The 27,963-nt window shown below is 51.0% G+C and overlaps 1 long non-coding RNA gene across 1 annotated transcript; it reads left to right on the top strand.

Moving 5' to 3' along the window:
• The first annotated feature begins 1,225 nt into the window (after window positions 1–1,225).
• Window positions 1,226–27,689, top strand: LOC144737334 (uncharacterized). Its single transcript, XR_013588940.1, has 2 exons — window positions 1,226–1,655; window positions 27,554–27,689. It is a non-coding gene; the product is annotated as an uncharacterized LOC144737334 (long non-coding RNA).
• Window positions 27,690–27,963: the final 274 nt, after the last annotated feature.

The following is a 27,963-nucleotide window of genomic DNA, read 5'->3' as shown; positions in this document are numbered from 1 at the left end:
TCCCCTTGTGGAGTCCTCTTCAGGGTTAAGCCCAGAGTCTGCTTCCCAGCTCGAACTGCCGATCTTCCCCTCGGGGATCGGCTTTTTCACTCCCCTCCAGGCTCTGCCCCCGACACGGGATCCCCTATCCGCTGGGGGCCCAGGCACTGTCCGCACCCCACCCTCGCAGGGTGGGTACTGTCCGCACCCACGCCTGACAGTACATAGCGGGGTGTCCCTTGGCCCGGTTAGTTCCACGCCCGGCGGTACGCGACTCAGTCACTACATCACCCCCCCCCCCCCCCCACGTAGCACTCAGACGTCCCGGCTGCCGTACACCTTGGGGTACGACAGGGATGTCCTCTGGCTCCCACATTATTGAACATCTTTTTTGACCACGTAGTTCGTGAAGCCTTTGATGGCTGTACCAGAGGAATTTTCATCTGGTACAGATACAATGGGAGGCTGATGGCTCCCTATTGGTCAACCACCTTATGTATGCCGATGATCTGGTAATTTCCGCTCACTCAGAGGAGGAGTTGGAGGCGCTGCTGCTAAACCTACAGCGTGCCACTAAGAGGTGGGGCCTTACCATCAACCCCACCAAAACTAAGCACCTGCCTGGGTATTTTGTATCATCGGGCACTCCACCCCCACAACTTCCAATCGGTGATGGGGCAGTAGTGGAGAGAGTGGAGAGTTGCCCATACCTGGGCAGTGTGCTTATGACCGGCTCCGTTTAACAGCAGAGGTCTCACTCCGAATCAGTCGAGCGGCAATATCTTTTCATCGGTTGCATAACGCTGTGTGGAAGCTACCTGGTCTGTCGCTCCGCACGAAGCTTCGGGTCTTCTCGGCCACGGTCATTCCCTCCCTTCTCTACGTTTGCGAAACGTGGACCCCCCTAATGGAACATCTTCGCCGGTTGGAAACATTTAGGCTGGCCTGCCTACGATCCATCCTGGGTTTAACCAGAGGGTGTTGGTGGTGGTGGTGTGGTAGTGGTGGCGGTGGTGGGTGTGGTGGGGGTGTGGTAGTGGTGGTGGGGGTGTGGTAGTGGTGGTGGTGGGGGTGGTGGTTGTGGTGGTGGGGGTGGTGGGGGGTGGTGGAGGTGGTAGTGGTGGTGGGGGTGGTGGTGGGGGTGGTGGGGGTGGTGGGGGTGGTGGTGTGGGGGGAGGGGGTGAGGGGGGAGGGGGTGTGGGGGGAGGGGGTGTGGGGGGAGGGGGTGTGGGGGTGAGGGGGGTGGTGGTGAGGGGGGTGGGGGGAGATGTCGTGGCGAGGTTGACCGCCAGGTGGCAGCGTGGCTGGGGTTACCCCAAGTCCAGAGTGCGTGGGTCGGGTGAGTGGGTGATAGTGCACCCCCACCACCACCACCCTCACCACCCTCACTATCTCACCACCACCACCCTCACTATCTCACCATCACCTCCACCACCACCCTCACCACCACCACCCTCACCATCACCACCCTCACCATCACCTCACCCTCACCTCACCATCACCACCCTCACCACCACCACCATCACCTCACCTCACCATCACTATCTCATCACCACCATCACGACCCTCACCACCACCATCACCACCACGCACGTCTGTCACTCGCCGCCGCCGCCTTCCCCACTTGGACGCGGGACGCTTTGGCGGCGCTCTCAAGGCGACTTGAGTTGTAACTTGTAAATATCGCAGCGCACATTACACAAAACAACTTCTCTCTCTCTCTCTGTGTCTCTCTGTGTCTGTGTCTCTGTGTCTCTCTGTCTGTCTCTCTCTCTCGCTGTGTCTCTGTGTCTCTCTGTCTGTGTCTCTGTCTGTGTCTCTCTCTCTCGCTGTGTCTCTGTGTCTCGCCGTCTCCCTGTCTCTCTGTCTGTCTGTCTGTGTCTCTCTCTGTCTCTGTGTCTCTCTGTCTGTCTCTCTGTGTCTCTCTGTGTGTCTCTGTGTCTGTGTGTCTCTGTGTCTGTGTGTCTCTGTGTCTGTGTGTCTCTGTCTCTCTGTGCCTCTCTGTCTGTCTCTCTGTGTCTCTGTCTCTGTGTCTCTCTCTGTCTCTCTCGCTGTGTCTCTGTCTGTGTGTCTCTGTGTATCTGTCTGTGTGTCTCTGTGTCTCTCTCGCTGTGTCTCTCTGTCTCCGTGTCTCTGTCTGTGTCTCTATCTCTCTCGCTGTGTCTCTCTGTCTCTGTGTCTCTGTCTCTCTCGCTGTGTCTATCTGTCTCTGTCTCTCTCGCTGTGTCTCTCTGTCTCTGTGTCTCTGTCTCTCTGTCTGTCTCTGTGTCTCTGTCTGTGGTTTATTTTTGTTGATGCCTTCTAAACGAGGGATGTGGGGAAACTCGCGATTTCGCGTTTGTTGACATTTTAGTAACGACCTCGCATCGTTTGTAGCGACTTTAGGTACAAAGGGGGGTGAGGGGAGGACGTTACATTAGTAGTAGTGGTGGTGTTGTTGTTGTCGTTGTTATCGTTATTAATTGTTTACTACTTTGTAAGAGATACGTAGTGCCGTAGGGTAGGCCTCGCGAGAGCCCCGGCCTCGCCTAGATCCCGCGCCGGGTGAGGCGACCCAAACCCGGCAGGGGGGGGGGGCAGCGACCGCGGCCCGTGGCCCGCACCGCGTCTGGGATGTTTTTTTGTTTTTAAAGTTTCAGATTTTTATTTTTTCGCGACAAAACGACAGCGAACAGTGGCAGCGGCAAAGAAGAGAAAGAAGAGGTGACGAGTGGAGGTAGGAACAGTGGGTAGGAGATGTTGACTACCTCGCCTGGTACGCAGGAGGTCGTGGGTTCGATCACGACCTTGACGATGTCTGCTGCTGCTGTAGATTTGTGGTTTCAGTGTTTCTCTCTCATCATCATCACAGTGGCTAGGAGATGTTGACTACCTCGCCTGGTATGCAGGAGATCGTGGGTTCCATCCCGACCCTGACCGATGCCTGTTGCTGCTGCTGTATATTTGGAGTTTGCGTCTCTCTCTCATCATCATCACGGTGGCTATGAGATGTTGACTACCTCGCCTGGTATGCAGGAGATCGTGGGTTCGTTATATTTGAAGTTTGCGTCTCTCTCATCATCATCGTGGTGGCTAGGAGATGTTGACTACCTCGCCTGGTCTACAGGAGGTCGTGGGTTCGATCCCGACCCTGACGATGCCTGCTGCTGCTGTAGATTTGGAGTTTCAGTGTTTCTCTCTCATCATCACGGTGGCTAGGAGATGTTGACTACCTCGCCTGGTATACAGGAGGCGAGTGTATGAGTGAGTGTCTGTATGTATGTATGTGTGTCTGTATGTATGTATGAGTGAGTGTCTGTATGTATGTATGAGTGTGTGTCTGTATGTATGTATGTATGAGTGTGTGTCTGTATGTATGAGTATGTGTATGTATGAGTGTGTGTATGTATGTATGAGTGAGTGAGTATGTGTATGTATGTATGAGTGTGTGTCTGTATGTATGTATGAGTGTGTGTCTGTATGTATGTATGTATGAGTGTGTGTCTGTATGTATGTATGAGTGTGTGTCTGTATGTATGTATGAGTGTGTGTCTGTATGTATGAGTGTGTGTCTGTATGTATGTATGTATGAGTGTGTGTCTGTATGTATGTATGAGTGTGTGTCTGTATGTATGTATGAGTGTGTGTCTGTATGTATGAGTGTGTGTCTGTATGTATGTATGAGTGTGTGTCTGTATGTATGTATGAGTATGTGTCTGTGTGCATGTGAAGTATTGGAAAATGACGGCAGGAAACTCCTTGACGGGAACACACTTCTTTTATTAAATCTTGACTTGTAACAATACAACGCGTGGCCTCTCTTCTTCACAATGCGCTTCTCTTGACTCTGGATTCTGTGCTGCCGGCTCTCTGTGCCTCGTGTAGACTCCGCGCCTCGGCTACACTCCTCTCTCGCCTCGTGTAGACTCTGCGCCTCTGCTACACTCTCCACTCGCCTCGTGTAGACTTTGCATCTCTCTCTCTGGCTACACCGTATGCATACTCGGCTCGTGTAGACCTTCCTCTCTCGCTGGCTACACCGTATGCATACTCGGCTCGTGTAGACCGTTCTCTCTCGCTGGCTACACACTATACATTACTCAGCTCGTGTAGACCGTTCTCTCTCGCTGGCTACACACTATACATTACTCAGCTCGTGTAGACCGTTCTCTCTCGCTGGCTACACACTATACATTACTCAGCTCGTGTAGACCGTTCTCTCTCGCTGGCTACACACTATACATTACTCAGCTCGTGTAGACCGTTCTCTCTCGCTGGCTACACACTATACATTACTCAGCTCGTGTAGACCGTTCTCTCTCGCTGGCTACACACTTATACCTTACTCTCCTCTACTCTCCATTACTCTCCTCTCCGGGCTCTATCTCTGCACCTTCGTCTTCATTCTTAGATGGTTCCACTTCTGCCCCTGCTCCTCTGTGCATCACCTTATATACCCCTTCTTCCCGGGAGACGGAGCGGATGCGGACCTCAACGTCGGCACCGCTCCTCAGTTACCCAATCCCCACGCGCTATCCCTACGATCCGGTTCCGCTCAGCGCGTCTTTCCACTCCCCGACCAATCACACCGCGCTGCTACCCGATCACTCCCTCTGCGCGCGTCACCGGCACACAGCCAATCAGCAGCACTACCCCCACCCGCGCACTGACGCCTGCTCCTCCCCGTCAGCGCGCGTCACCACACACACACCCGTACATACGCGCTGGCACACGACATATACACCCAGCGCGTATCACCACTACATCACCCCCTCCCACATAGCTCGCAGCCGGCCCGGCTGCTAACAACAACCAACCGCGACGATAAAACGACAACCAACAAAAAAAACCCCGTAACCCCCCGAGTGTGCCCCGTAACATAACACAACAACAACAACAACAAGAATAACTATGTACAGATTGACAATGAACCCGAAAAGTCAACAATAACACGATACGAGCAAATTCGAAACGAACGCGCCCCACGTCCCTGCGACTACACGCAGTGACGAGGCGCTCCAACTGCCCCGACTCCTCACGAGGCAGGTCATGCAAAGTAGCACGACCTGGCGCGAGTCCGTCTGGCTGGTCCATCGTATGGGGCGGGACACTGACGACCGTCCGGCGGTTCCGGCTGCTCCAGACGGCGCGGAACGGGCCTGAAAGGGCCGGCCCCGCCGCGGAGATCCGGCCGCCGGTGATCGGCAGCTGTCAGTTCCGAGACACCTGGGAGCAGATCAGGCGAAAATACGTGTGGATCAGGCAGAGACATTTCCCCCTCTGGGTCGCCGGTCACGTCACCCGCCCGGCCATCACGACACAAGGGGAGGCCATATGGAGGCGAGAACGGTTTCAGTCGGGAGGGGTGAACGTACCACCGGCGCTTTCCCCACTTTATCTGAACGCACTGGGGCCGTGCAACGCGCACGACCTCCACGGGTCCCCTCCACGGTCTCAACAATTTAGGCGACGTAGCCAAGGGTGCCTGAGGGCAATGCAGCCAGGCCCTGTCACCTGGTTTCCATTCGTGCATGGACACCTTCCGTGCCCGCAACCGTTCATTAGCAATTTGGCGAGCCCGCGAATTAAGCCGCGCGGCCTCCCTCGCCTCTGTCAGCTTGTGAATATTAAACTTAATATGTTCTGCCAAATTAGAATTAGTTCGTGGAGCGGACAGGTCAAGTTGCGTTTCTATTGGCGGGTCAGCTTCCCGACCGTACATCAAATAGAATGGGGAAAACCCCGTAGCTGCATGGGGGGCCATTCTATACGCGGCAAGGACTCCCGGGACCTGCAGGTCCCAATCTACATGTGCCTCGCACACCTGCTGGCACAGCATGGAAGTCAAGGTTTTGTGGAGTCTCTCCACCATCCCGTCAGTCTGCGGGTGGTACGGGGAGGTACGCACCTTCTTGGTACCCAACAGATCGCACACCTCTTGCAACAATTTACTCGAAAAATTTTTACCTTGGTCGGTCAGCAGGCGTTCGGGAGCCCCCTTGTCCAGGACATAGCCCTGGACGAAGGCATCCGTCACAGCCGCTGCCGACTGGTTAGCGAGAGGCCACGCCATAGGCCATCGGGTAAAGTATTCGACCCCCACTAACAAATATTTATTCCCTCTCGGCGTGACTGGGAAGGGCCCCAAAATATCGAGTGCAACGAGCTCGTTGGTACGCGAGACCTGAATAGATTGCAGCGGTGGATTAGCTGCCACGGCCGGTGGTTTACGCCTGGCGCACTCAACGCACCCCTTCAGAATATGCACCACATCACTTCCCATTCCCGGCCAGTAATAGTCACGCTGAAGCAGGGCAAGCGTCTTGTTAACTCCCAAGTGCAAGAGGCGTTCGTGTGCCGCCAAGACAACCCTCCCCCTCACAGCGGAAGGCACCACGAGTGCGTTCCGCCGGGACAAACTGTCCCATTTCAATAACACGCCCCGCTCAAGTACATAGGAGCCGGTACGCTCCTGGTCCCCCTCGGGACCCCCAACCTTGCGGCGCAATGCTAGCAGCGAGCTGTCCGCCATCTGGAGGCGGCCCCATTCGCTGAGCGACAGCGAGAGCAGTGAGTCCCGACCCTGAGAGGCAGTGGAATCATCCCCGATCGGTGCGCCCGCTGTCGCAGCCAGTGCCCCCATCTCCCCCGCAAGCGTCGGTTTACAGCGCGCCGATCCCGACAAACACGCGCATTCATCACAAGGCAACAACCGCGACAAGCAATCGGCATTCGTGTGTCGCAACCCCTTACGGTACGTAGTCGTAAACTGATAGTCCTGGAGGACTTCCAACCAACGCGACAACTGGCCCGAGGGCTGGGCGACCCTCAATGAATACTGTAGCGCCGCGTGGTCCGTTCGGACTGTAAAGTGACGACCATAAAGATATGGCCTAAACTGCTGCACAAAAAAAACAATGGCAAGCAGCTCGCGACGGGTGACACAGTAGCGCTGCTCCGCCGGAGACAACACCCTACTACCGTAGGCGACAACTCTTTCGACACCCCCAACGACTTGGGATAGCACCCCCCCAATGCCCGTGTTGCTAGCATCCGTGTCCAGCAAAAAGGGACTGGCAAAATCGGGATAACACAAGGGTGGGGCACCCACCAAGGCGTCCCGGAGGGAGCGAAACGCGGCCTCCTCCTCCGGTCCCCATTTGAACTTCACTCCCTTCGCCGTTAGAGCGTGCAAGGGTTTTGCAATAGTGGCGAAGTGCTCAACGAACCGCCGATAATAAGAAGCAAACCCGATGAAACTACGCACGTCGGAAACGGACGTAGGTGTCGGCCACGAACCGACACAATCCGTCTTCGCGGGATCGGTGGAGATCCCCGAAGAATCGACAATGTGACCCAAGTATCTAACGGACCTACGAAGGAGGTGACATTTGGCCGGTTTAAATTTCAACTTAGCCGATCGCATTCGCAAGAACACCCCTCTCAATCGCCGGAGGTGTTCCTCAAACGTTTTACTGAAAACAATGACATCGTCCATATAAATCAAGCATGTATCCCACTGCAAGCCCGACAAAACCAGCTCCATAAGTCGCTGAAACGTCGCTGGAGAGGAGTGAAGTCCCATGGGTAACCGGTTAAACTGGAACAGCCCCCCTGGAGTCCGAAATGCTGTCTTAGGTTTCGACTCTTCGTCGAGCGGCAACTGCCAAAACCCCGATAACAAATCAAGAGTCGAAAAATATCGCGCACCAGACAATGCATCGAGGGACTCATCCATCCTGGGGAGCGGATACGCGTCAGCCACAGAGATCTTATTCAGGCGACGGAAATCAACGCAGAATCGCAGGGACCCGTCCTGCTTCTTAACCAGCACAATAGGCGCTCCCCACGGGCTAGAGGAGGGCGAAATAATATCGGCTTCTAGCATATCGTTAACAGCCGACTGAACATGTTCCTTCTCCACGGGACTCAGTCGGAAGGGATTTAGCCTGACCGGCGCCGCATCGCCCGTTTCAATGTGATGGTGCAACAAATCCGTGCACCCAATGTCATACTTATGTTTACTGAATACATCAGAGAATTCAATGAGCAACTCGCGCAGCGCACCCAACTGCGCCGCCGACAAATCGTCCGAGGCGGCACATAACGAATGGACCCACTCAAGGTCTTCCCTTGGCTCAACGTTCCGCGCGGGGCTCGAGCCCACCTGCGCAACCAACCCATCATCCCCAGGGACCTGCGCCGCGTGAGCCAGCACGGTGCCCTGCGGAATGACAGCTGGTCGCGACCCCGCGTTCAAAACCATCACAAACGGATCCCTGTCAGCCCGCACCAAAGTGTGAGCCACCGATAAATCAAGACCCCCGACAGCCTTGTTAGAAGGACCCAAAAGCATACTCTGTCCCGAAGCCTCCCTCACCCATGGTTTCCGCAACCGGAGGGGAATCAACATCTGTGAACCCGGGGGCACTTGCACTGTCTGCGTCGCCACCGCTTGTATCGTAGCGCACGCCGTCCGAATGTCAGTAGGGCCCGTCAAAAATGAAATCCGGCGACCCGATGGCAGTTCAATGCATCGTTGATCGATAAGAATTTTAATGGGCATTTTAGCCAAAAAGTCAGTGCCCAAAAGACACGGAACTGCCAAAGAAGACGAAACGAAAACGGGTCCCGACAATTTGATATCTCCAATGCAAATGGACGCCCTAACCTGACCGATAATGCCCAACGATCCCCCATTAGCGGCGTAAAATGGCACATCCACTGGAAGCAGCGGACGACATTGGACCGGAAGAATACTATAAATGAGGTCCGATATAATAGTTGCCGATGCCCCCGTGTCCACTAACACCCTAATCTCAACCCCATCAATAGATCCCGTAACAACGGACGAACCCGCCGAAGCAGCCACAATTCTATGCCCCAATTCCGCCCATTCAATGTCTCCCTGGTCCCGGCCGAACCCCCCTCGCCGAACCGAATCCCCGAACCTTAACCGGCCCTCCTCCGCCGCAACGCGGCGTCCCATGTGTGCCGAATAAACAGGCCGAGCGTGTGAGGTGCCGCGACTTGCCGGGGATTGTAGAGATGACTTGGGCTCTCGGTCGTCGTCCAGCCGAGCTCCCATGGCGCGCTGCCGCGGAGCGCGGCACCCGGACGCCACGTGGCCCCGGAGGCCGCAGTTATAGCACGTGACGAGGGTCGGAGTAGATCTTGGTTGCTCCGACTTTCGGCCCGATCGCAGAGGCGACCGGGCCCCCGGCCTCCAGTCCCCTGGTCGTCCCGTGGCGAACGCCTCCTCTCGTGGGCTGACGACTTGGGGTTCGGCGACCACCAAACCCGGGGCTGCGACGACAGCAGCGTTGCAACCAACGCCTTGCTTCCGTTGTAGGGCCTCGTGCGCTTGAATACTCGTGGCGACTCTCAAAGAAGAAATATCAATCTCGTCAGCTGTGTTGATAGGGACCCCCAGGTCCTGCGCCAACTTGAGCAGCTGCTCCAAAACCATCGCGTCTTGGCCCTCCTCGTCCATCCGAGGGAACGCAGCATCAGCAAGAGCCAGCAACGCCGTGCGATAGGCCAGCGCGGTCTCCGTGGCCGCTTTCCGTCTTGCGTAGAACTGATGGCGGCACGTAGAGGGAGGCCCGTAGACCCTGGCCAAGAACCCCAGCGCATCCTTCAGCGTGGAGCGGTCCGACTTCCGTGCAGCCCTGAAGGCCGCGAGCGCATCGTCGTCCAGCATGGCGGGCAATGCCCGCAGCGCCGTAGCATCGGACCACGCTGACATCTCTTGATGCGCCAAAAACCTTCGCTGAAATTGGCCCCAGTCTCCGCCTTCCGCCTTGAAGGCTGACAACGTGGGCAGGCGCTGCTGAAAAATGAAGTCATCCGCCTCGTGGTTCCTCTCCGCCTGTCCGTCGGTGTCTAAGATGGCGGCTCCAGCAGCAGACGTAAGATGGCGGACCCCCTCGCGCGCTGATGACGTCGATGCGCGCGCTTGGGAACCCACCACCACGTGGCGCTCGCCGTTCCCGCCAAAAGTAGGCCCAGGCGCAATGGCGGGAATCCCCCATTCGTTTTGGCGGGAATCTGCGGGGCGACCTTGTAAAATGTCCCCCACCGTCCCCGCTCCTCCCGACGAGCTGATCTCCGCCAAGATGGACGCGGCGGCGAGCAGCAGCTCCGCCAGTCGGGAGTGCGCCTCACGAAGCCCGGCGTCTGTCCCCGGTCGCTCGGCCGGCGCCGTCGACGGACCCTGCAGCGTGGGCAAGTCCTCTTCCTCACCCCCCGCCACCAGCGGCCCCGAGTCGTCCAGGTCTTCCTCGCGGTCAATCCCGTGGGTCCTACGGGTCTTCCTCGTCTCCATACTTGGAAGCCCGTTTCACTTCTGACGCCAGATGAAGTATTGGAAAATGACGGCAGGAAACTCCTTGACGGGAACACACTTCTTTTATTAAATCTTGACTTGTAACAATACAACGCGTGGCCTCTCTTCTTCACAATGCGCTTCTCTTGACTCTGGATTCTGTGCTGCCGGCTCTCTGTGCCTCGTGTAGACTCCGCGCCTCGGCTACACTCCTCTCTCGCCTCGTGTAGACTCTGCGCCTCTGCTACACTCTCCACTCGCCTCGTGTAGACTTTGCATCTCTCTCTCTGGCTACACCGTATGCATACTCGGCTCGTGTAGACCTTCCTCTCTCGCTGGCTACACCGTATGCATACTCGGCTCGTGTAGACCGTTCTCTCTCGCTGGCTACACACTATACATTACTCAGCTCGTGTAGACCGTTCTCTCTCGCTGGCTACACACTATACATTACTCAGCTCGTGTAGACCGTTCTCTCTCGCTGGCTACACACTATACATTACTCAGCTCGTGTAGACCGTTCTCTCTCGCTGGCTACACACTATACATTACTCAGCTCGTGTAGACCGTTCTCTCTCGCTGGCTACACACTTATACCTTACTCTCCTCTACTCTCCATTACTCTCCTCTCCGGGCTCTATCTCTGCACCTTCGTCTTCATTCTTAGATGGTTCCACTTCTGCCCCTGCTCCTCTGTGCATCACCTTATATACCCCTTCTTCCCGGGAGACGGAGCGGATGCGGACCTCAACGTCGGCACCGCTCCTCAGTTACCCAATCCCCACGCGCTATCCCTACGATCCGGTTCCGCTCAGCGCGTCTTTCCACTCCCCGACCAATCACACCGCGCTGCTACCCGATCACTCCCTCTGCGCGCGTCACCGGCACACAGCCAATCAGCAGCACTACCCCCACCCGCGCACTGACGCCTGCTCCTCCCCGTCAGCGCGCGTCACCACACACACACCCGTACATACGCGCTGGCACACGACATATACACCCAGCGCGTATCACCACTACACATGTATGAGTGTGTGTCTGTATGCATGTATGTATGTATGAGTGTGTGTCTGTATGTATGTATGTATGAGTGTGTGTCTGTATGTATGTATGAGTGTGTGTATGTATGTATGTATGAATGTGTGTCTGTATGTATGAGTATGTGTATGTATGTATAAGTGTGTCTGTATGTATGTATGTATGAGTGTGTGTCTGTATGTATGTATGAGTGTGTGTCTGTATGTATGTATGAGTGTGTCTGTATGTATGTATGAGTGTGTGTCTGTATGTATGTATGAGTGAGTGTCTGTATGTATGTATGAGTGTGTCTGTATGTATGTTGAGTGTGTCTGTATGTATGTATGTATGAGTGAGTGTCTGTATGTATGTATGAGTGTGTCTGTATGTATGTATGTATGAGTATGTGTCTGTATGCATGTATGAGTATGTGTCTGTATGTATGAGTGTGTGTCTGTATGTATGTATGTATGAGTGAGTGTCTGTATGTATGAGTATGTGTATGTATGTATGAGTGTGTGTCTGTATGTATGTATGTATGAGTGAGTGTCTGTATGCATGTATGAGTGTGTGTCTGTATGTATGTATGAGTATGTGTATGTATGTATGAGTGTGTGTATGTATGTATGAGTGTGTGTCTGTATGTATGTATGAGTATGTGTATGTATGTATGAGTGTGTGTCTGTATGTATGTATGTATGAGTGAGTGTCTGTATGTATGTATGAGTATGTGTCTGTGTGCATGTATGTATGAGTGTGTGTCTGTATGTATGTATGAGTATGTGTCTGTGTGCATGTATGAGTGTGTGTCTGTATGCATGTATGAGTGTGTGTATGTATGTATGAGTGAGTAAATGTCTATTGTGTATGTATGAGTGAGTGTGTGTCTGTATGTATGTATGTATGAGTATGTGTCTGTATGTATGTATGAGTGTGTCTGTATGTATGTATGAGTGTGTGTCTGTGTGCATGTATGAGTGTGTGTCTGTATGTATGTATGAGTGTGTCTGTATGTATGTATGTATGTGTGAGTGTCTGTATGTATGTATGAGTGAGTGTGTGTCTGTATGTATGTATGAGTGTGTCTGTATGTATGTATGAGTGTGTGTCTGTATGTATGTATGAGAGTGTCTGTATGTATGTATGAGTGTGTCTGTATGTATGTATGAGTGTGTATGTATGTATAAGTGAGTGTCTGTATGTATGTGTGTGTGTCTGTATGTATGTATGAGTGTGTTTCTGTATGTATGTATGTATGAGTGAGTGTCTGTATGTATGTATGAGTGTGTGTCTGTATGTATGTATGAGTGAGTGTCTGTATGTATGTATGAGTGTGTCTGTATGTATGTATGAGTGTGTCTGTATGTATGTATGTATGAGTGTGTCTGTATGTATGTATGAGTGTGTCTGTATGTATGTATGAGTATGTGTCTGTATGCATGTATGAGTATGTGTCTGTATGTATGAGTGTGTGTCTGTATGTATGTATGTATGAGTGAGTGTCTGTATGTATGAGTATGTGTATGTATGAGTGTGTGTCTGTATGTATGTATGTATGAGTGAGTGTCTGTATGCATGTATGAGTGTGTGTGTATGTATGTATGAGTATGTGTATGTATGTATGAGTGTGTGTATGTATGTATGAGTGTGTGTCTGTATGTATGTATGAGTATGTGTATGTATGTATGAGTGTGTGTCTGTATGTATGTATGTATGAGTGAGTGTCTGTATGTATGTATGAGTATGTGTCTGTGTGCATGTATGTATGAGTGTGTGTCTGTATGTATGTATGTATGAGTATGTGTCTGTGTGCATGTATGAGTGTGTGTCTGTATGCATGTATGAGTGTGTGTATGTATGTATGAGTGAGTAAATGTCTATTGTGTATGTATGAGTGAGTGTGTGTCTGTATGTATGTATGTATGAGTATGTGTCTGTATGTATGTATGAGTGTGTCTGTATGTATGTATGAGTGTGTGTCTGTGTGCATGTATGAGTGTGTGTCTGTATGTATGTATGTATGAGTGTGTCTGTATGTATGTATGTGTGAGTGTCTGTATGTATGTATGAGTGAGTGTGTGTCTGTATGTATGTATGAGTGTGTCTGTATGTATGTATGAGTGTGTGTCTGTATGTATGTATGAGAGTGTCTGTATGTATGTATGAGTGTGTCTGTATGTATGTATGAGTGTGTCTGTATGTATGTATAAGTGAGTGTCTGTATGTATGTGTGTGTGTCTGTATGTATGTATGAGTGTGTTTCTGTATGTATGTATGTATGAGTGAGTGTCTGTATGTATGTATGAGTGTGTCTGTATGTATGTATGAGTGAGTGTCTGTATGTATGTATGAGTGTGTGTATGTATGTATGTATAAGTGAGTGTCTGTATGTATGTATGTGTGTCTGTCTGTATGTATGTATGTATGAGTGAGTGTGTGTATGTATAATATATATGATCAGAGTATGTTTTATAAAGGGGAGGATGTTTTTTCTACGCCTTTTGGCGTCCTCTGGTCTAGCACCGTTTTGAGACTAGGCCCCAAAGAAAGCTGTCTCAGTTGCAAAGGCAATGCCACAGATATTATCAGAGTTGTTTGTTCGCATTATCACCACAAGTATCGTGGTCAATGCAGACGTGGTTCCTTGTGAAAGGTTTCAGTTTGGTGTTCTAACATCTGAACACATCTGTTTTGTTGCCAGAAAAAAAGAGGAAAACCTCTCCTCAGGAATTTTCAAATCGCAAAAAATTCGCAGCCTTTGCGATTTGCTAATTTCATTGTTTTAAATTGCGATTTCGATTTGAAATCGATTAATCGTTCATCCCGACTAAAATGCCGCAAGTTTGGCACAGTAGGGGGGTACAGGTGGTGGTGCATCTACCACTCATCTCAGTCAGTCGACCCATGGCACCACCTGCTAGGTCTGTCCCGTAACCTGCTGCACCTAGCCTGGCACAGTAGGGGTACAGCTGGTGGTGCATCTACCAGTGGTCATTTCAGTCGACCCGTGGCACCTGCAGGGTCTGTCCCGTGACCTCCTGCACCTAGCCTGGCACAGTAGGGGGTACAGGTGGTGGTGCATCTACCAGTGGTCATCTCAGTCAGTCGACCCAGGGAACCTGCAGGGTCTGTCCCGTGACCTGCTGCACCTAGCCTGGCACAGCAGGGGTACAGCTATGAGTGAGTGTATGAGTGAGTGTATGAGTGAGTGTATGAGTGAGTGAGTGTATAAGTGAGTGAGTGAGTGTATTTATGAGTGAGTATATGAGTGAGTGAGTGTATGAGTGAGTGTGTGAGTGAGTGAGTGTATGAGTGAGTGTATGAGTGAGTGTATGAGTGAGTGTATGAGTGAGTGTATGAGTGAGTGAGTGTATGAGTGAGTGAGTGCATGAGTGAGTGAGTGTATGAGTGAGTGAGTGTATGAGTGAGTGAGTGTATGAGTGAGTGAGTGTATGAGTGAGTGTGTGAGTGAGTGAGTGTGTGAGTGAGTGTATGAGTGAGTGAGTGTATGAGTGAGTTAGTGTATGAGTGAGTGAGTGTATGAGTGAGTGTGTGAGTGTATGAGTGAGTGAGTGTGTGAGTGAGTGAGTGAGTGTGTGAGTGAGTGTGTGAGTGAGTGAGTGTATGAGTGAGTGAGTGTATGAGTGAGTGTGTGAGTGAGTGTGTGAGTGTGTGAGTGAGTGTATGAGTGAGTGAGTGTATAAGTGAGTGAGTGTATGAGTGAGTGTATGAGTGAGTGAGTGAGTGTATGAGTGAGTGAGTGTATGAGTGAGTGAGTGTATGAGTGAGTGAGTGAGTGACCGAGTGAGTGTATGAGTGAGTGAGTGTATGAGTGAGTGAGTGAGTGTATGAGTGAGTGAGTGTATGAGTGAGTGAGTGAGTGACCGAGTGAGTGAGTGAGTGTATGAGTGAGTGAGTGTATGAGTGAGTGAGTGTATGAGTGAGTGTGTGAGTGAGTGAGTGAGTGTATGAGTGAGTGAGTGTATGAGTGAGTGAGTGTATGAGTGAGTGAGTGTATGAGTGAGTGTGTGAGTGTATGAGTGAGTGAGTGTGTGAGTGAGTGAGTGAGTGTGTGAGTGAGTGTGTGAGTGAGTGAGTGTATGAGTGAGTGAGTGTATGAGTGAGTGTGTGAGTGAGTGTGTGAGTGTGTGAGTGAGTGTATGAGTGAGTGAGTGTATAAGTGAGTGAGTGTATGAGTGAGTGTATGAGTGAGTGAGTGAGTGTATGAGTGAGTGAGTGTATGAGTGAGTGAGTGTATGAGTGAGTGAGTGAGTGACCGAGTGAGTGTATGAGTGAGTGAGTGTATGAGTGAGTGAGTGAGTGTATGAGTGAGTGAGTGTATGAGTGAGTGAGTGAGTGACCGAGTGAGTGAGTGAGTGTATGAGTGAGTGAGTGTATGAGTGAGTGAGTGTATGAGTGAGTGTATGAGTGAGTGAGTGTGTGAGTGAGTGTATGAGTGAGTGAGTGTGTGAGTGTATTTGTGAGTGACTGTATGAGTGAGTGAGTGTGTGAGTGAGTGTATAAGTGAGTGAGTGAGTGTATGAGTGAGTGAGTGAGTGTATGAGTGAGTGACCGAGTGAGTGAGTGTACGAGTGAGTGAGTGTATGAGTGAGTGAGTGTATGAGTGAGTGTATGAGTGAGTGAGTGTATGAGTGGGTGAGTGTGTGAGTGAGCATATGACTGTATGAGTGACTGTATGAGTGATTGTATGAGTGAGTGAATGACTGTATGAGTGAGTGTGTGAGTGAGTGATTGTATGAGTGAGTGAGTGAGGTTGTAAAGTAGTTGTGCCAACTTGGCCATGATTTGGCTAACCTGACTCCATTACTTTTCACCCAGACAACTGTTCAGCAGCACAGACAAAGTGTTTCATAAAAACTGCACAATAGAAACTTTAATAACCACAGCAAAGATAATTAACAACGTGTGGCCCATTACAGAGAGGACGAAATCACGTTTAATCTCGTCAGTGTTTCTCATGCTATCTGGGACGGCGTTCCAGTAGCAGATATTGTTAATACATTATTACTTTATATCACTATCACCACGGCATTCTCTCGTGAAGAGCACATTTCTGAGATACGGCAAAGGATTGCAACTAGACAGGATGGGGTTAAACATTACTCGGTAGCAGTGCTGGTGGTGGTGGTGGTGGGACTGTGGTGGTGGGACTGTGGTGGTGGTGGGACTGTGGTGGTGGTGGTGGGACTGTGGTGGTGGTGGGACTGTGGTGGTGGTGGTGGGACTGTGGTGGTGGTGGTGGGACTGTGGTGGTGGTGGGACTGTGGTGGTGGTGGTGGGACTGAGGTGGTGGTGGGACTGTGGTGGTGGGACTGTGGTGGTGGGACTGTGGTGGTGGGACTGTGGTGGTGGGACTGTGGTGGTGGGACTGTGGTGGTGGGACTGTGGTGGTGGGACTGTGGTGGTGGGACTGTGGTGGTGGTGGTGGTGGGACTGTGGTGGTGGTTGTGGTGGGACTTTGGTCCCACCACAGGGTGTAACGTTAGTGTAAGACTAAAAGAACACCAGAGAAATATTAAACTATCACAAACACAACTGTCGGCAGTGGCAGAACATGCATGCCAACAGGGACACTCAATTGATTTTGACAACGTGGAAGTGTTGTGTAAAACTAGTTACTACTGGCAAAGACTAATTAGAGAATCGATTGAAATTGAGAGAAACAGAAATAACTTTAATCGCTCAGACAGCTACAGGCTTAGTGCGGCCTGGAAGCGTATTATTAAATAAGATACATTACAATTCCTTATAAGGGAAACAAACACTAACTGATTACTAATGTAGCATAATCACAATAAAACACATTCCAAATGATTACTAATCTACAACTCGCATCGTAACAACAGCCTGATTACTAATCTAGTATATAATTACAATCACTCCCCCCTTGAATCTTTGCACCTGATGAGTTAATGATGACGTCACCCTGCTGCTGCTCTATATAAGAACGGGAGACACAGCAGAGCCTCACCATTCTGGCGAATTGCCCGATGATGCTGGATGCAATTACCAGCGAAACGTCGTACTCAAATTGTTAATGTTGTGGCTTCAACACACCGGTGGGCTAAAGCAGTGAACTATTTGTCTTTTGTCAACGTGACACATTTTTTACTGATTGGCCGTGTCGGGTGGTGGAGGGTTACGACACATTTATAAATAACGCGATCTAAACCCAAAAACGTTGATTATGACTATACACTACACTCTACACTACACTCTACACTACTATACACTACACTACTATACACTACTATACACTACACTATACACTACACTACTATACACTACTATACACTACACTATACACTACACTATACACTACACTATACACTACACTAGTATACACTACACTATACACTAGTATACACTACACTATACACTACACTACTATACACTACTATACACTACACTATATACTACACTATACACTACACTATACACTACACTATACACTACACTAGTATACACTACACTATACACTAGTATACACTACACACTACACTATACACTACTATATACTATACACTACTATATACTATACACTACACTATACTATACACTACACTATACACTACACTAGACACAACACTATACACTACTCTATACACTACACTAGACGACTATATACTACACTACACACTACACTATACACTACACTATACACTACACTATACACTACACTATACACTACACTATACACTACACTATACACTACACTACACACTACACTATACACTACACTACACTATACACTACTATACACTACACTACTATACAATACACTATACACTACATACTACACTATACACTACACTATGCACTACACTATGCACTATACACTACACTACACACTACACTACACTATATGCTACACTATACACTACACTACACACTAGTGCTGTACTAGTGACGAATTGGCCACGTTCTGTTTACGTAACAACCCTTACTAGTTGCCTGTGTTGGGTGGTGGCGGTGTTTTAACGACACATTTAGAAGTTTACGCGATTTAACCCGACAGGCTGTGGCAGGCTGTACAGGGGGTGGCGGGGAGGGCCTTTGTCTTCGTCACTCAGTTCAGCGTTTTGTGTGTGTGTGAGAGAGCGTGTGTGTGTGTCTGTCTGTGTGTGTGTGAGAGCGTGTGAGAGCGTGTGTGCGTGTGTGTCTGTGTGTGTGTCTGTGTGTGTGTGAGAGCGTGTGTGTCTGTGTGTGTGTCTGTGTGTGTGTGTGTGAGAGCGTGTGAGAGCGTGTGTGCGTGTGTGTCTGTGTGTGTGTCTGTGTGTGTGTGAGAGCGTGTGTGTCTGTGTGTGTCTGTGTGTGTGTGTGTGTGAGAGCGTGTGAGAGCGTGTGAGAGCGTGTGTGTGTGTGTCTGTGTGTGAGAGCGTGTGTGAGCGTGTGTGTGTGTCTGTGTGTGAGAGCGTGTGTGTCTGTGTGTGTGTCTGTGTGTGTGTGAGAGCGTGTGAGAGCGTGTGTGTGTGTGTGTCTGTGTGTGAGAGCGTGTGTATGTGTGTCTATGTGTGAGAGCGTGTGAGAGCGTGTGTGTGTGTCTGTGTGTTTGTGTCTGTGTGTGAGAGCGTGTGTGTGTGTCTGTGTGTGTGTGTGTCTCTGTGTGTGTGAGAGCGTGTGAGAGCGTGTGTGTGTCTGTGTGTGTGTCTGTGACAGAGGAGGTGTTCAGGTTAATTGAGAAAAAGCGACAGGCCCACTCTCATCGGCTACAGCATCCCACGTCAGAGAATGAGGAGGTTTACCGCAGCCTTCGCTCGGAAGTTCGGAGAGCCGTAAGGCGCTGTAAGGATGGGTGGTGGTCGCGGGTTGCTGAGGAGATGGAGTCTGCTTCAGTGGCCCGCGATCACAAATCACTATTTAACTCCATCAAAAAAGTAACCTGCAGCGCCACTCCTATTGCCATCATTAGGGGAAAAAACGGTGATCCAATCTCCGACCCCCAGGAACAGGTTTTCAGATTTGCTGAGCATTTCTGTGAGGTCCTGGGGGAGGGAAAATCTCTCAGCCAGGAAAACATCATGGCACAAAGTGGGGATAACCCTGCTGAGGCTGCGGTGCCTCAAATATTGGAAGAGGTCACCCCCTGTGAGTGGCTGGCTGAGGTGCCAGCTGTTGAGGAAGTACTGAGGGCGATCCGGAGTCTGAGACCAGGAAAGTCACCGGGCAGAGATGATCTCCCAATCGAAATGCTGAGGGAGGGTGGCGTTTGTGCACAGACTGCCCTATACGACATCATAACAACAGTCTTGACCACTGGACGGGTTCCGCAGGATTGGAAGGGTGCCCTGGTGGTCCCCCTCTTTAAGAAGGGGACCGCACAGACTGTAACAACTACAGGGGCATCTCACTCCTCAGTGTGCCGGAAAAGGTCCTGGCGAGGATTATTCAACATCGCCTTGCTAGGCACGCTGAGGAGAGGCTTGCGGAGCCCCAATGCGGTTTCAGGAAAGGGCGGTCCTGCACAGATGCCATATTTTCTGTCCGTCTGCTACAGCAGAGGTGTAGGGAATTCCAACAAGACCCACATCTCTGCTTTATTGACCTGGTCAAGGCCTATGATACCATCAGTAGGCCTGGGCTCTGGATTGTTCTTCGTGCTTTCGGAGTCCCTGACCCTCTGCTCACGATCATTAAGGACCTTCATGATGGTGAGCGGGCCCGGGTAAAACTACGTGGCCGGGAGTCGGAGCCTTTCCCTGTACACCTTGGGGTGCGACAGGGATGTCCTCTGGCTCCCACATTATTTAACATCTATTTCGACTGCGTGGTTCGTGATGCCTTCAATAGCTGTACCGGGGGAATTTCCATTTGGTACAGATATAATGGGAGGCTGATCGATGCCCGGGTGCGATCAAGGGATGGCTCCCTATTGGTCAACCACGTTATGTATGCCGATGATTTGGTAATAGCTGCTCATTCAGAAGAGGAGTTGGAGACGCTGCTGCTGAGACTGGAGCGTGCCACTAAGAGGTGGGGCCTTACCATCAGCCCCACCAAAACTAAGCACCTGCCTGGGTATTTTGTACCATCGGACACTCCACCCCCACAACTCCCAATTGGTGATGGGGCAGTTGTGGAGAGAGTGGAGAGTTTCCCATACCTGGGCAGTGTGCTTATGACCGGCTCCAGTTTATCAGCAGAGGTCTCACTCCGAATCAGTCGAGCGGCAATATCTTTTCATCGGTTGCGTAACGCTGTGTGGAAGCTACCTGGTCTGTCGCTCCGCACGAAGCTTCAGGTCTTCTCGGCCACGGTCATTCCCTCCTTTCTCTACGCTTGCGAAACGTGGACCCCCCTAATGGAATATCTTCGCCAGTTGGAAACATTTAGGCTGGCCTGCCTACGATCCATCCTGGGTTTAACCAGGCTAGATTGTGTGAGGAGCTCACAAATCCTTGAAAGATCTGGGCAAAGTCCCATCGGTGAGCTCCTCCGGCAGGCAAGGCTGCGTTGGCTGGGTCATGTAGCCCGCATGCCCAGCCACCGCATGCCTAAACAGCTTTTGTTCGGCCGGATCGAGGGGGCTAAACGGGCGCGGCACGGGCTAGAGAAGAGATGGAGTGATGTGGTGCAGGAGGACGTGGAGCTGAGTGGACTTGCCGATGACTGGTACCAGCGGTGTCAAGATCGGCCTCAGTGGAGGAGGCTCGTGAAGGACGCTACTGGGCAGTTGGAGGCAGTCGCCCTCCAACAACAACGGAGGGCGGAGGAGCGACGCTCACAACAACGAGCGGAGTGCCGGGTGGCTAAAGCACAGCAAGTTGGTACAGTAGGGGGCACAGGTGGTGCATCAGCCAGTCATCTCGGTCATCTCGGTCAGTCGACCCGTGGCACCTGCTGGGTCTGCCCCGTGACCTCCTGCCAGCGGGCGTTCGACACTTCACGTGGCCTCAAGGTGCACTTGGCCTGGCACAAGCATCGTGGTGACGTCACCGCCACTTAGTGGCCGCTGCCTTTGTTGTGTTTGCTCTCGTTTCTTTTCTTTGCTGGACTTCGCACCCCCACCATTAGCACGGTTGGCTACGTACGGTGCCAACAATCTTCACCTGTGAGTGAGTCACCTGTGAGTGAGTCACCTGTGAGTGAGTCCTCACCTGTGTGTGTGTCCTCACGTACGTACGGACCCCTCGCCCCCCCGACCCCCCGCGGCTCGTAGCCGCAAGGAGTCACCTCCAGTCTCCGCGGCCCTCCAGGTGGTTTGTGGTTTATTTTGCTGATTGTTGCGTCTAGTTTGTTGTCCTTCCCCACTGCCACCGCACCTCCGATTAGCTCGGTTGGATACGCATTATACACTATACTATACACTACTATACACTACTATACACTACACTACACACTACACTATACACTACTATACACTACTATACACTACACTATACACTACACTACACACTACACTACACTATACACTACACACTACACTATACACTACACACTACGCTATACACTACACACTATACTATACAAAAAACAAATACACTGCACTATACACTACACACTACACTATACACTACACACTACGCTATACACTACACACTATACTATACAAAAAACAAATACACTGCACTACACACTACGCTATATACTACACACTACACTATACACAAAACAAATACACTGCACTATACACTACGCGACTTTGCACTACACCACTTTGCTAAATGGTAATCGAATGTCTTTAGAACGGCTTGTTGTTGTTGGTTAGTTGTTGTTGTTGTCCTCACCACGCCACCTCCGTTTAGCGCGGTGGGCTAATATCGCACAATCAGGAACACCCCCCCCCCTGACTCAAATCTCAATCGTTACCGCCAGATCCGGCCTTCCGTAAAGTGTCACGGTGGCTATGAGATGTTGACTACCTCGCCTGGTCTACAGGAGGTCGTGGGCTCGATCCCGACCCTGACGCCTGCTACTGTATATTTAGAGTTTGCGTCTCTCATCATCATCACCATGGTGGCTAGGAGATGTTGACTACCTCGCCTGGTCTACAGGAGGTCGTGGGTTCGATCCCGACCCTGAAGCCTGTTGCTGTATATTTGGAGTCTGCGTGTTTCTCTCATCATCATCATCATCACGGTGGCTATGAGATGTTAACTACCTCGCCTGGTCTACAGGAGGTCGTGGGTTCCATCACGACCCTGACGCCTGCTGCTGTAGATTTGGAGTCTGTGTCTCTCTCATCATCATCATCACGGTGGCTAGGAGATGTTGACTACCTCGCCTGGTCTACAGGAGGTCGTGGGTGCCATCCCGACCCTGACTATGCCTACTGCTGCTGTATATTTGGAGTCTGCGTCTCTCTCTCTTCATCATCATGACGATGGCTAGGAGATGTTGACTACTTCGCCTGGTCTACAGGAGGTCGCGGGTTCCATCCCGACCCTGACGATGCCTACTGCTGTATATTTAGAGTCTGCGTCTCTCTCTTCATCATCATGACGATGGCTAGGAGATGTTGACTACTTCGCCTGGTCTACAGGAGGTCGCGGGTTCCATCCCGACCCTGACGATGCCTACTGCTGTATATTTAGAGTCTGCGTCTCTCTCTTCATCATCATGACGATGGCTAGGAGATGTTGACTACTTCGCCTGGTCTACAGGAGGTCGTGGGTTCGTTCCCGACCCTGACGCCTGCTGCTGTAGATTTGGAGTCTGTGTCTCTCTCATCATCATCATCACGGTGGCTGTGAGATGTTGACTACCTCGCCTGGTATACAGGAGGTCGTGCTGCTGCTGTATATTTGGAGTCTGCGTGTCTCTCCCCGTGGGTCGCGTGGATTTGTCTCCGTGTCCTCCGGTGTTTTCCACCCCACATTTAGAATCGACGTTGCCACGCGCTCAAAGCGTTTTGACTGCTCTACATTTCCGCGTGGTGAGCCCACTTCGTTGAAACGCCATCGTTTGTGGCAGCCGCGTCGGTTCTGAAGACAAGCTACGTAGTGCAGTGGGACCTTACCTGGTCAAATAAATAAGTAATATCTAAGTCAACTTTTTTAAAAACACGCTTTTATGAAATGTACCGTACTAGTAATGGAAGAACTCCACGACTGCAGGCTTGCCACAACGTAAGGGGCCGTGGTGATCTACAGCCAACATCAGTTGAGCGTGGACGATTAGACCCAAGCCGAAACATAACATATAAAAATAAATGTTTATGATAGAATGTAGTTTTGTCATCAGAATGACCTTAAGTATACCAAGTTTGCAGTCGATACCACATTGGGAAGTGGGTTAAAATTGAGTTACAAGATTTGAGGATACGACAACAACAGACAGAGTGAGTTCATAGAAAGTGTGTCATGTAAAAATAGTTTAGTTTAGTCTGTGGGTCTCTATGGGTCTGTATGGATGCGTCTGTATGGGTCAGTATGACTCTGTATGGGTCTCTATGGGTCTGTATCTCTATGTGTCTCTATCTCTATGGGTCTGTATGTATCTCTGTGGGTCTCTATGGGTCTCTATGTGTATCTATGGATGTTTATATGTCTCTATGGGTCTCTATGGGTCTGTATGGGTCTGTATGGGTCTCTATGGGTGTCTATGTGTCTATCTCTATGGCTCTGTATGTATCTACGTGGGTATGTGTGTCTCTATGGGTGTCTGTGTCTCTATGGGTCTCTATGTATCTCTGGGTGTTTATGTGTCTCTATGGGTGTCTGTGTGTCTCTATGGGTCTCTGTGGGTCTCTATGGGTCTCTATGGATCTGTATCTCTATGGCTCTGTATGTATCTACGTGGGTCTGTGTGTCTCTATGGGTGTCTATGTGACTCTATGGGTCTCTGTGTATCTCTGTGTATCTGTATGGGTCTCTGTGTATCTCTATGGGTGTTTATGCGTTTAGAGTATTTGGCTGCTATAAATGTCCACATGATGGCGATGATGACGATGATGACGATGCTGATGATTTGCCCCCTTCGGGAGAGAGCCGCCATCACTGGTGATGGCCGCAGTTCCGTGGGCCGCCTGGCCTGGCAAAATAAAATAAAAACTCAAAGTGAGAAACAACTCTATAGGTCTCTGTGAGTCTCTATGGGTCTCTGAGGCTCTGTGCGTCTCTATGGGTTATATGGGTCTCTGTGAGTCTATGGGTAGTGTTGAGTCTATGGGTAGTGTTGAGTCTGGGCAGTGTTGAGTCTATGGACAGTGTTGAGTCTATGGGGCAGTTTTGAGTCTATGGGGCAGTGTTGAGTCTATGGGCAGTGTTGAGTCTATGGGCAGTGTTGAGTCTATGGGCAGTGCTGAGTCTATGGGCAGTGTTGAGTCTATGGGTAGTGTTGAGTCTATGGGCAGTGTTGAGTCTATGGTGCAGTGTTGAGTCTGGGCAGTGTTGAGTCTATGGGCAGTGTTGAGTCGATGGGCAGTGCTGAGTCTATGGTGCAGTGTTGAGTCTATGGGCAGTGTTGAGTCTATGGGCATTGTTGAGTCTATGGTGCAGTGTTGAGTCTATGGGCAGTGTTGAGTCGATGGGCAGTGTTGAGTCTATGGTGCAGTGTTGAGTCTATGGGCAGTGTTGAGTCTATGGTGTAGTGTTGAGTCTATGGGCAGTGTTAAGTCGATGGGCAGTGCTAAGTCTATGGTGCAGTGTTGAGTCTATGGTTCAGTGTTGAGTCTATGGGCAGTGTTGAGTCTATGGTGCAGTGTTGAGTCTATGGGCAGTTTTGAGTCGATGGGCAGTGCTGAGTCTATGGTGCAGTGTTGAGTCTATGGTGCAGTGTTGAGTCTATGGGCAGTGTTGAGTCTATGGTGCAGTGTTGAGTCTATGGGCAGTGTTGAGTCTATGGTGCAGTGTTGAGTCGATGAGCAGTGCTGAGTTTATGGGTAGTGTTGAGTCTGGGCAGTGTTGAGTCTATGGGCAGTGTTGAGTCTATGGGGCAGTGTTGAGTCTATGGGCAGTGTTGAGTCTATGGGCAGTGCTGAGTCTATGGGCAGTGTTGAGTCTATGGGTAGTGTTGAGTCTATGGGCAGTGTTGAGTCTATGGTGCAGTGTTGAGTCTGGGCAGTGTTGAGTCTATGGGCAGTGTTGAGTCGATGGGCAGTGCTGAGTCTATGGTGCAGTGTTGAGTCTATGGGCAGTGTTGAGTCTATGGGCAGTGTTGAGTCTATGGTGCAGTGTTGAGTCTATGGGCAGTGTTGAGTCTATGGGCAGTGTTGAGTTTATGGGCAGTGTTGAGTCTATGGTGCAGTGTTGAGTCTGGGTAGTGTTGAGTCTATGGGCAGTGTTGAGTCGATGGGCAGTGCTGAGTCTATGGTGCAGTGTTGAGTCTATGGGCAGTGTTGAGTCTATGGGCAGTGTTGAGTCTATGGTGCAGTGTTGAGTCTATGGGCAGTGTTGAGTCTATGGGCAGTGTTTAGTCGATGGGCAGTGCTGAGTCTATGGTGCAGTGTTGAGTCTATGGTGCAGTGCTGAGTCTATGGACAGTGTTTAGTCTATGGGCAGTGTTGAGTCTATGGGCAGTGTTGAGTCGATGGGCAGTGCTGAGTCTATGGGCAGTGTTGAGTCTCTGGACAGTGTTGAGTCTATGGACAGTGTTGAGTCTATGGGTAACAGTGTTGAGTCTATGGGCAGTGCTGAGTCTATGGACAGTGTTGAGTCTATGGACAGTGTTGAGTCTATGGGCAGTGTTGAGTCTATGGACAGTGTTGAGTCTATGGGGCAGTGTTGAGTCTATGGACAGTGTTGAGTCTATGGGGCAGTGTTGAGTCTATGGACAGTGTTGAGTCTATGGACAGTGCTGAGTCTATGGACAGTGTTGAGTCTATGGGCAGTGTTGAGTCTATGGACAGTGTTGAGTCTATGGACAGTGTTGAGTCTATGGTGCAGTGTTGAGTCTATGGACAGTGCTGAGTCTATGGACAGTGTTGAGTCTATGGTGTAGTGTTGAGTCTATGGGTAGTGCTGAGTTTATGGGTAGTGTTGAGTCTATGGACAGTGTTGAGTCTATGGGCAGTGTTGAGTCTATGGACAGTGTTGAGTCTATGGGGCAGTGTTGAGTCTATGGGCAGTGTTGAGTCTATGGGGCAGTGTTGAGTCTATGGGCAGTGTTGAGTCTATGGGCAGTGTTGAGTCTATGGGCAGTGTTGAGTCTATGGGTAGTGTTGAGTCTATGGGCAGTGTTGAGTCTATGGGCAGTGTTGAGTCTATGGACAGTGTTGAGTCTATGGGGCAGTGTTGAGTCTATGGGCAGTGTTGAGTCTATGGGCAGTGTTGAGTCTATGGGGCAGTGTTGAGTCTATGGGCAGTGTTGAGTCTATGGGTAGTGTTGAGTCTATGGGCAGTGTTGAGTCTATGGGCAGTGTTGAGTCTATGGGCAGTGTTGAGTCTATGGACAGTGTTGAGTCTATGGGGCAGTGTTGAGTCTATGGACAGTGTTGAATCTATGGGCAGTGTTGAGTCTATGGACAGTGCTGAGTCTATGGACAGTGCTGAGTCTATCGTGCAGTGTTGAGTCTATGGACAGTGTTGAGTCTATGGACAGTGTTGAGTCTATGGACAGTGTTGAGTCTATGGACAGTGTTGAGTCTATGGGCAGTGTTGAGTCTATGGACAGTGCTGAGTCTATGGGTAGTGTTGAGTCTATGGACAGTGCTGAGTCTATGGGCAGTGTTGAGTCTATGGGCAGTGTTGAGTCTATTGACAGTGTTGAGTCTATGGGCAGTGTTGAGTCTATGGGCAGTGTTGAGTCTATGGGCAGTGTTGAGTCTATGGACAGTGCTGAGTCTATGGGTAGTGTTGAGTCTATGGGGCAGTGTTGAGTCTGGTCAGTGCGCGACATCGTTCTGTTCACACAACTCGCGTTCTATCCGCTGCGTGAGATGCGTGGTGCAGCGCTCAATAAAGTTTGAAGGCGCGTGGCGAGTAGCAGCGTCCAGCAGCATCCAGCAGCATCCCGACGCCTCGTGTGACGACGACGATGATGATGTTGCTACGACGAGGTTGCAGCTGTACAACCGCTTGTTCGATGCCCCGTTCTTGGTTCTTTCGCCAAAGTCACGGAGATAGAAAATAAAAAGTAATAAAATAACATTTTTTATCGCCGTCGCGTTATGAAACAGATAACGCGTTGGACTCGCCACGTCCGTGCCGCCGTGTATCCAATTACGGGTTGTGCAAAACCTACGCTGGGGGGGGAGGCAGGGGACGTGCACGCCATGACGTTACCCCGGCGGTGTCGATTGCAGACAAGCAAATAAAACCGGCGGCCTCTCTCCACCGCCCCCCACTCCAGGATTGCGAGGACGAGTCTCGGGCTGCCGTCAAATCCGCTGCCTGCCCTGCGTCTCTCCCCCCCCCAACCCCGACCCGAGGTGCCGGAGCGGCGTCGGCTCATCTTGTCGTGGTGGTGGTCGGAGGTAGAGGAGGAGAGGGAGGAGGAGGAGAGGGAGGAGGAGGAGGATGCGTGGACAGAAGCGGCGAGCGGTGGCGCTGGCGGCGTTGCGGCTGCTGCCCGCGCTGGCGCTGCGTCTGCACATGGGGCTGGCCTGGGGCTGGCTGCTGGCGCTCTCCCTGGGGGTCTACGCCGCCACGGGGGGGTGGAGGTTCCTGCGGATCGTGGGGAAGACGGCGCTCAGAGACCTCCAGTGAGTGGCGCCGTGGGGGAGGGAGGGCGGGGAGGTGCGGGGTATTGGGAGGCGTTCA

This window comes from Lampetra planeri, chromosome 68 (genome assembly GCF_965212315.1).
Source record: "Lampetra planeri chromosome 68, kcLamPlan1.2.h2, whole genome shotgun sequence".
NCBI lineage: Eukaryota > Metazoa > Chordata > Hyperoartia > Petromyzontiformes > Petromyzontidae > Lampetra > Lampetra planeri.
Note: the sequence above shows the minus strand (reverse complement) of the source record. Positions and strands in the feature narration are given on the sequence as shown.